Consider the following 8,849-nt stretch of genomic DNA (forward strand, 5'->3'; position numbering starts at 1 on the left):
ACTAGAAGTCCTAGCCTCAACAATCAGACAACAAAAAGAAATAAAAGGCATTCAAATTGGTGAAGAAGTCAAATGCTCTCTCTTTGCAGATGACATGATACTGTTATGTAGACAACCCAAAGACTCCACCCCAAGATTGCTAGAACTCATACGGCAATTCAGCAATGTGGCAGGATATAAAATCAATTCCCAGAAATCAGTGGTGGTTCTCTACACTAACAATGAGACTGAAGAAAGAGAAATTAAGGAGTCAATCCCATTTACAATTGCACCCAAAAGCATAGGATACCTAGGAATAAACCTAACCAAAGAGGTAAAGGATCTATGCCCTAAAAACTACAGAACACTTCTGAAAGAAATTGAGGAAGACATAAAGAGGTGGAAAAACATTCCATGTTCATGGATTGGATGAAATAAATATTGTGAAAATGTCAATGCTACCCAGGGCAATGTACACATTTAATGCAATCCCTATCAAAATACCATGGACTTTCTTCATAGAGTTGGAACAAATAATCTTAAGATTTGTATAGAATCAAAAAAGACCCTGAATAGCTAGAGGAATATTGAAAAAGAAAACCAATGTCAGGGGCATCACAATGCCGGATTTCAAGTTGTACTACAAAGCTGTGATCATCAAGACAGTATGATACTGGCACAAAAACAGATACATAAATCAGTGGAACAGAATAGAGAACCCAGAAATAGGTACTCAACGCTATGGTCAACTAATATTTGACAAAGCAGGAAAGACTATCCACTGGAAAAAGGACAGTCTCTTCAATAAATGGTGTTGGGGAAATTGGACAGCCACGTGCAGAAGAATGAAACTGGACCATTCTCTTACACCAGACACAAAGATAAACTCAAAATGGTTGAAAGATCTAAATGTGAGACAAGAATCTTATCAAAATACTAGAGAAGAACACAGACAACAACCTTTTTGAACTTGGCCACAGCAATTCCTCGCAAGATACATCTATGAAGACAAGGGAAACAAAAGCAAAAATGAACTATTGTGACTTCATCAAGATCAAAAGTTTCTGCACAGCAAACGAAACTGTCCACAAATCTAAAAGACAACCTACAGAATGGGAGAAGATATTTGCAAATGACCTATCAGATAAAGGGTTAGTATCCAACATCTGTAAAGAATTTATTGAACTCAACACCCAAGAAACAAAAAAATCCAATCATTAAATGGGCAGAAGACATGAACAGACATTTCACCAAAGGAGACATATGCATGGCCAACAAACACATGAGAAAATGCTCCGCATCACTTGCCATCAGGGAAATACAAATCAAAACCACAACGAGATACCACCCCACTCCAGTAAGAATGGTGAAACTTAACAAGATAGGAAACAACCAATGTTGGAAAGGATGTGGAGAAGGAGGAACCCTCTTGCACTGTTGGTGGAAATGCAAACTGGTGCAGCCACTCTGGAAAAGTGTGGAGTTTTCTCAAGAAGTTAAAAATAGAGCTACCCTATGACCTAGCAATTGCACTACTTGGGATTTACCCCAAATATACTGATATAGTGAAACACCGGGACACCTGCACCCCAATGTTCATGGCAGCAATGTCCACAATAGCCAAACTGTGGAAGGAGACTCGATGTCCTTTGACAGATGAATGGATAAAGAAGATATGGTCTATGTATACGATGGAATAGTACTCAGCCATCAGAAAGGATGAATACCCACCATTTACTTTGGATGGAACTGGAGGGTATCATGCTGAGTGAAGTAAATCAATCGGAGAAGGACAATCATCATATGGTTCACTCCTACAGGGAATATAAGAAATAGTGAAAGGAATTATAAGGGAAAGGAGGCTACTGAGTGCGCAAAATTAGAGAGGGAGACAAACCATGAGAGACTCCCTAACTGTGGGAAATGAACAAAGTGTTGTCAAAGGGGAGGGAGGTGGGCGGGGAGTTGGGGTAACTGGGTGCCGGGCGCTGAGGAGGGCACTTGATAGGATGAGCGCTGGGTGTTACATTATATGTTGGTAAGTTGAACTTCAATGAAAACAAATTTAAAAAATAAATAAATAAATAAAGCAATAGTACAAATAATAAAATGAGAAAATCCATTTTCTTTTAATTTAAAAATATGTTTAATAGTAATACTACTTACAAAAATAAAAGGAGACTTCCACTTCTGGTTATGATGGAATAATAATTTATCAGGCTCATAAGATGCAAAACTGTACAGCTAGAAGCACAGATAAAATATACAGAAACAATAGTCGAGTTTCAGGAAAATAATTTTGTTCAGAAAAGGAAATTACAAAAAACATGATGGATTCTATTTGAATAACATTAAAAAACTTGCAAAATGAATAAACTTATGTATTGACATATTAAAAATAAAGCACAAAGATAGCAAAGTGGTAATAAAACATAGAATACATTATGGTCAGTGTTATGAGTTTGAAAGAAGATGTAATCAGTGAAAGATACAAAGGTGGCTTCCAAAGTAATCATAAAGGTCTAGTTCCTAAAACCAGGTGCCTAGAGACACAGGTGTTCATTACGTGGTTATTCTACATACTTTACAAAAAGTCGTTATATTCTGCTGTTTCTATTCACTAGTCAATTAACTAGAAAAATTTCAAAAGCAATACACACATATTTAAAATGTTTTTGTACCAGATTTTATAAAAAGTGTGTAATTATTGCCTTGGTATAGTCAGTCTTACAATGCTGAAGATATCGATATTAAAAAACAGAAACTCTAGGTATATGCTGTGTTTCTGGAGTAATGTTCTCATCTGGCCTCCATAAGCCTGATTCTGGCTTACTGCTACCCACTCTGATCAACAAATAAGAGGGTATCTCTAAACATCACTAGGTGAAACTGTGGCCCTCAAACACTGCTTACTAGAGCAAGATCTGCACATATCTCTGCATTTTCTCTTACTAGGAGAAAGGGGGGGGGAAATTATCCTAAATTATTCTATATAATACAGTTTTGCATTATTAATTTTATATTGATAAAAGAGCCACAAAATAAATCAAATCCTTAACAAATCATAAACTTTTCAGGCTTTCTCACAATTAAGCATAATCAGGTTCATAGCCCAAGGAAATTGAAAAGTAATCTGTTTTCCAACCTGATCAAGATGATACAGTAATTGCAATTAAACCCAGTCCCTGGGATGCCTGGGTGGCTCAGCAGTTAAACTTCTGCCTTTGGCTCAGAGCATGATAATGGGGGTATAGATAGAGTCTCGCACTGGGTTCCCCACAGGGAGCCTGCTTCTCCCTCTGCCTATGTCTCTGCTTCTCTCTCTGTGTCTCTCATGAGTAAATAGAATCTTAAAAAATAAAACAAAATGCACTCAGTCCCTGGATCTCTACTAAAGGGTCATACCATGTGGATCAAGTTATATCTCTCATCCACATTCTCAAAGGATTATTTGTCTAGGACCAGACAAGTTACCTAAAATATAATTGTAATATCATAGCTTCTCCAAAGAGAAAAATGTGGCCATCAACATGATCATATGAAGGTAAACCTACATGTGATGCTTCAGACTGTACAGACAGCAATGGCACAGCTGATGTAGAACTGTGAGAAGCAAACACTTTCCTGGGATCACACATGATTTCGGTAGAAGGGCACAGACATTTTAACTGGAAACAGATTGCCTTATGGTAATGCGATCACTACCTGACAGCCCCTCCCCCCTTTTTAAAAAGATTTTATCTATTTATTCATGAGATACAGAGAGAGAGAGAGAGAGAGAGAGAGAGAAAGAAAGAGAGAGGCAGAGACACAGGCAGAGGGAGAAGCAGGCTCCATGCAGGGAGCCATATGTGGAACTTGATCCAGGGACCCCAGGATCACGCCCTGGGCCGAAGGCAGGAACCAAACCACTGAGCCACCCAGGGATCTCCCCTCTTTTGGCCCTTAATATAGATGGTATCATTTTCCTCTTTCACTCACTGTTATGCTTTCTATTTTTATTAATATAAAAGTGGTATCTTAGGGCACCTGAGTGGCACATTTCGTTGAGCATCAGCTTCTTGGTTTCAGCTCAAGTCATAATCTCTGGGTTGTGAGAGGGGACCCACTTCCACGCTCAGCTTGGAGTCTGCTTGAGATTCTTTCTCCCTTTTCCTCAGCCTTTTCCCCCACCCCTGTGCTCTCTTTCTAAAATAAATAAGTAAATCTTTTTAAAAAGATAGTTTCTTTACACATTCAAATAAACACACACTAGTAGTGTAAACACTTGAAATAAGCTCATGCTAGTGTAAGTGTAAAAACATGAACACATACATCACATGTTCACTTTCTGCTGTTCCTCCATAAAGACATCTTTTTATTACTCATCCTTTTACTTTTCTTCCATCCTTTTGCTTTTAACTTTTCTGAAATATATCTTACATTCAGCACAGAATTGAGTTTTGCATTGTGTTTTAATTTGACACTATCTTTTTATTTTAATAAGAAAGTAAAGTTCATTTACCTTTATTGACATGAAAGTTTTGTATAGTTTTATTGAGGTTGTCATATTTTTCCACTATGGGTTATATGCCCATATCTGTCTGTTCCTATTTTATTTGTATTTGTTGATTTTTTTCTGGTGTTAAGATATTTAGGAAGGTTGGATTTTATTCTGATGGATTCCTGATATAATTTGCTGAAGTCACCTTTTTCTTTTGACAGTAGTCATTGTCTGCAAACTGAGACAACAACATTGGCTTGTATTATTTTCCTTCCCCTCCCCATGCTATTCTTCATCCTCCCCTTAAATATGATAATACTAACTTTAAATGTTTCACTTGTGGTAGTAAATATGCCCACAGCCTACACATAAGATCCTGTGACTCTGGGCATCATAGATGAGGTGGTCTGTAAGCTCAGACCACCTCAGACCTTCCTTCTGTTCTCCCATTCTTCTTTGTTCCATCATGTCTACATTACCAGAGTACCTACTAATTATGTTCCTTTCTGTCCATTTTATCCTACATATGTTTTTGTCTTTGAAGTTAAGTATACTCTGTGCTCATCACCACTACACTAAAAGAAGAAGGTTTTTAAAAAATTCTGGAGAAAGCATACAAAAATGTATCTGCTGGTGGAATAGAAGGGAGAGAGAGAGAACGAATGAGGAGGAATTAGAAGGACTATATGTTTTTTTCTGAGTGGAGAGAGGTCACACTGAGCACTGTCTCTAAGATAGCAGGACAGGATCATTGATTGGGAACACATAGAGTGTATAGCTCTTCACAGGAGGAAGGAATCCCTGCCTCTGATAAAAATGCTGAGCAGAATCAAGAACCAGTGATGTTTCAGATCAATATTTCAACCCACAGGTAGGAGTTTGAGAAGGCTCTCTTAGCATCTATTTCCCAAGGAAATGTTAGATATTAGATATTAGATCTGTCTTATGATGGATCTGAGTAGAATAGAGACTGGCTGGATTAATAAAAAGGGCTAGATTATAATATCAGACTTCCTGTTTTCCATGCACAGCATCAGGTATTCCTGGAACTAGGAGATAATCTACATGTCAAATCTTTTTTGGGGGCCTCAGCGTCCTTTTTTAGCTCAAATTATAATTGACTTCCTGAATTTTCTCCTCAGGTCGGGGCTGTGTCCTGCAGGCTGTTGGTTTGGTGGGTTCATAGGGTACAGACCACCCATTCCATCAGCTTTTGCCATCCTCACTGTCCCCTACAAGTCAAGAACAGGGGAGCCTCTCCTGGACCCAGCTGCTGCTCTTAGGTTACTCCACTGAGCTCTCCATGTTACTCAGGAATCTCCAAATTTGAGAGTGTTTATTATCAGTTGGGCTTCTAAGTTTCCCAGCTCTTAGAGATCTTGGAAACCCTGTTGCCTTTTTTTTATGTCCTCCAAGACTGGTGATTTCCCTAGGTGTTGGCGATTTAGCTTCACTTGCTCCATCTGGGGTTCATGGGGGACACCTCATCACATTGTTTTCTTGTAGACGCTGTCTTGTTATCCTCTTGCTCTATCAGCTCTTGTGGCAGATTCAGGAGCCCTATTGATTAAAATGCTGAATATGCACATGATTTAAAGCTGTAATTTTAATTCAACATTATTTGACAAAGAAACAGAAAAGCCTCCTTGTGTTTGTATCTTCGTGCATTACAACATTTTTTTAATACAACATGAGAACATAAATTTAATACAACATGAGAACATAAACCAAAAAACAAACCAGGCCATGTGCCATTAACTATAAATTGAAATACTATGCAGCTGTTACAAATGAGGAGCTATAAGCTTACATAGGGGTAACTATACACTAAATTTTTCAAAGTATTTTACTCATGTGACCACAGTTTTATAGGTGGAATCCAACTATACATGCACATATCCTCAAGCAAATAGGTACAAACATTAAGAAATAACTAAATTGAGTAAATGGTTTAGCAATTTAACTTAATAAATGGAATCATTCATTTCAAAACCTTTTGAGATTGACTTTTAAAATCAACATAATTCCCTTGGGATCACTTCAGGGTATTGCATATATTAATAGTTTATTGCTGAGTAGTATTTCACGTATAGATGTAGCATAGTTTGTTTGACCATTCCCACATTGATGAACATTTGGTTGTTTCCAATTTAGGGCTAATATGGATACAACCTGTACACATTCACGTGCATGTTTCTGTGTGCACATAAACCATCTCTAGGATAAATGCCCAAGAGCTCAGTTGATGGGTCCTACGGTTAGCACATAGTTTTGTAAGAAACTGCTATGCTTTTTTCCAGATTTACTATACCATTGTATATTCCTATCAGCAACGTATGTGTGATTTTGTTCCTTTCCATTCTTACCAGCATTTGGTGTTGACACTTTATTTTAGCCATTCTGAAAAAAATAGTGATCTTCATTGTGCTTTCAACGTGCAATTTCCTAAGAGCTAAATATATTGAATATGTTTTCATTATTAACCATCTGTATATCATTTTCAGTGAAATGTCTATTCATGTCTATTTGCCTATTTTCTAATTGGATAGACTTTTTTAAACTTCTAAGAATTCTTTATTCTAGATACAAGTCCTTTTTCAGATATGTGGTATGTAAATGATTTCTTGTAGCATATGATTTGTCTTTTCATGCACAACAGCTTTCCCAGATAGAAGTTCTAATTTTGAGGAAGTCCAGTTTTATATATTTTCTTTTTGTGGATTGTGCTTTTGTTGTCAAGCCTAAAAATTCTTTACCTAATCCCAAGTCCCAGGGACTTTTCTCCTATTTCTTAAAGTTTTATAGTTTTACTTTTATGTCTGTTTTACTTTTATGATGTGACTTAGTTTTTGTATAAGATGTGAATTTAGGTCAAAGTTCATTACTGTGCCTGTGGAGATCCAATTGCTTCAGCACCATCTGTTAAAAAGGCTATCCTAAAAAAAAAAAAAAAAAAAAGGCTATCCTACTTTTGAATTGCTTATGCACCCTTTGGAAAAAAAAAATCAGGCATATTGTGGGGATTCATTACTTTTTAACAAAATAAAAACTAATGTCCATCAGTTATGGAAGTTTAACATTTTTTTAGAAGACCTACTTCTAAAAATAGAATAAAATACCTTCATAGGTCAAATCAGTCAATATGCATACTACTACTTCCTTTAAAAATATGAAAATGAAAACTATTCAAGCAATTAAAAATATATCAGACTGTAAGTAATTAAAGCAATTTGAATTAATAGGTTTTTTCCATACAGTAGAATGAATTCAGAAAGGCCAATTTTGGGATCCCTGGGTGGCGCAGCGGTTTGGCGCCTGCCTTTGGCCCAGGGCGCGATCCTGGAGACCCAGGATCGAATCCCACGTCAGGCTCCTGGTGCATGGAGCCTGCTTCTCCCTCTGCCTGTGTCTCTGCCTCTCTCTCTCTCTCTCTCTCTGTGACTATCATAAATAAATAAAAATTAAAAAAAAAAAGAAAGAAAGGCCAATTTTATCCTTAAAAAGCTTAGCTCTTCAATTTCAGAGACTGGAATTGATGCGCTACTGTCACCTTGTGGAAATTTTCTTCCATTACAGGCTATTAGAAAAAGTAATAAGGGTGTGTAATCCTTGCAAGAGCCATTTTTTGCTTTCAGGATTTCTCAGATATGATGCAACTTAAGAAAGGACTTTTTTCTTAAAAATAGTTTGTAGGTATTTGTCTCAGGGAACTTCATTTGTGGTAATATATTTTAATAGTTTATTTTTTTAAGATTTTATTTATGTATTCATGAGAGACACGAGACAGAGAGGCAGAGACATACTCAGAGGGAGAAGTAGACTCCCTGAAGGGAGCCCTACGTGGGACTCGATCTCAGGACCCCAGGATCACACCCTGAGCCAAAGGCAGACACTCAACCGCTGAGCCACCCAGGTGTTCCTATTTTAATAGTTTAATCTGTTAAATGTGTGTCAGATAATCTGATTAAAATTTAAACTATAAACCAAGAACTGTGAGGTGGGGTTTTTATTCTCTGAAAAATGAAAGTTCATTCTAAAAGTTGCAAAAATTTAGTCTCTTGAGAAACACAATTTGAAGGACTTGTACTCAAGGTAATTTTTTTTTAAGAACATGAATCCCATTGGAGTGTGTATGTTTTCTAGACCAATGCTTCTCCAAATTAAAGTACACTTCAGTGAGGTGGGTGTGCCCTAACATTACAGTAGGTGCCTAATGTCAACCTTCTAGAACTATCTCAGGTGATCTCAAGGAGATAACAAAAATAAGAACTGGAAAACCAGTTAGGCAGAGGCATGCAGGCAGTAATTTTGAAAAATCCAATATGATAGAGACATAATATATTAAGATTACCTAAAGGTCTTTCTTGTGTCTACATGGAAATCAGTA

Source organism: Vulpes lagopus, chromosome 15 (genome assembly GCF_018345385.1).
Source record: "Vulpes lagopus strain Blue_001 chromosome 15, ASM1834538v1, whole genome shotgun sequence".
Lineage (NCBI taxonomy): Eukaryota > Metazoa > Chordata > Mammalia > Carnivora > Canidae > Vulpes > Vulpes lagopus.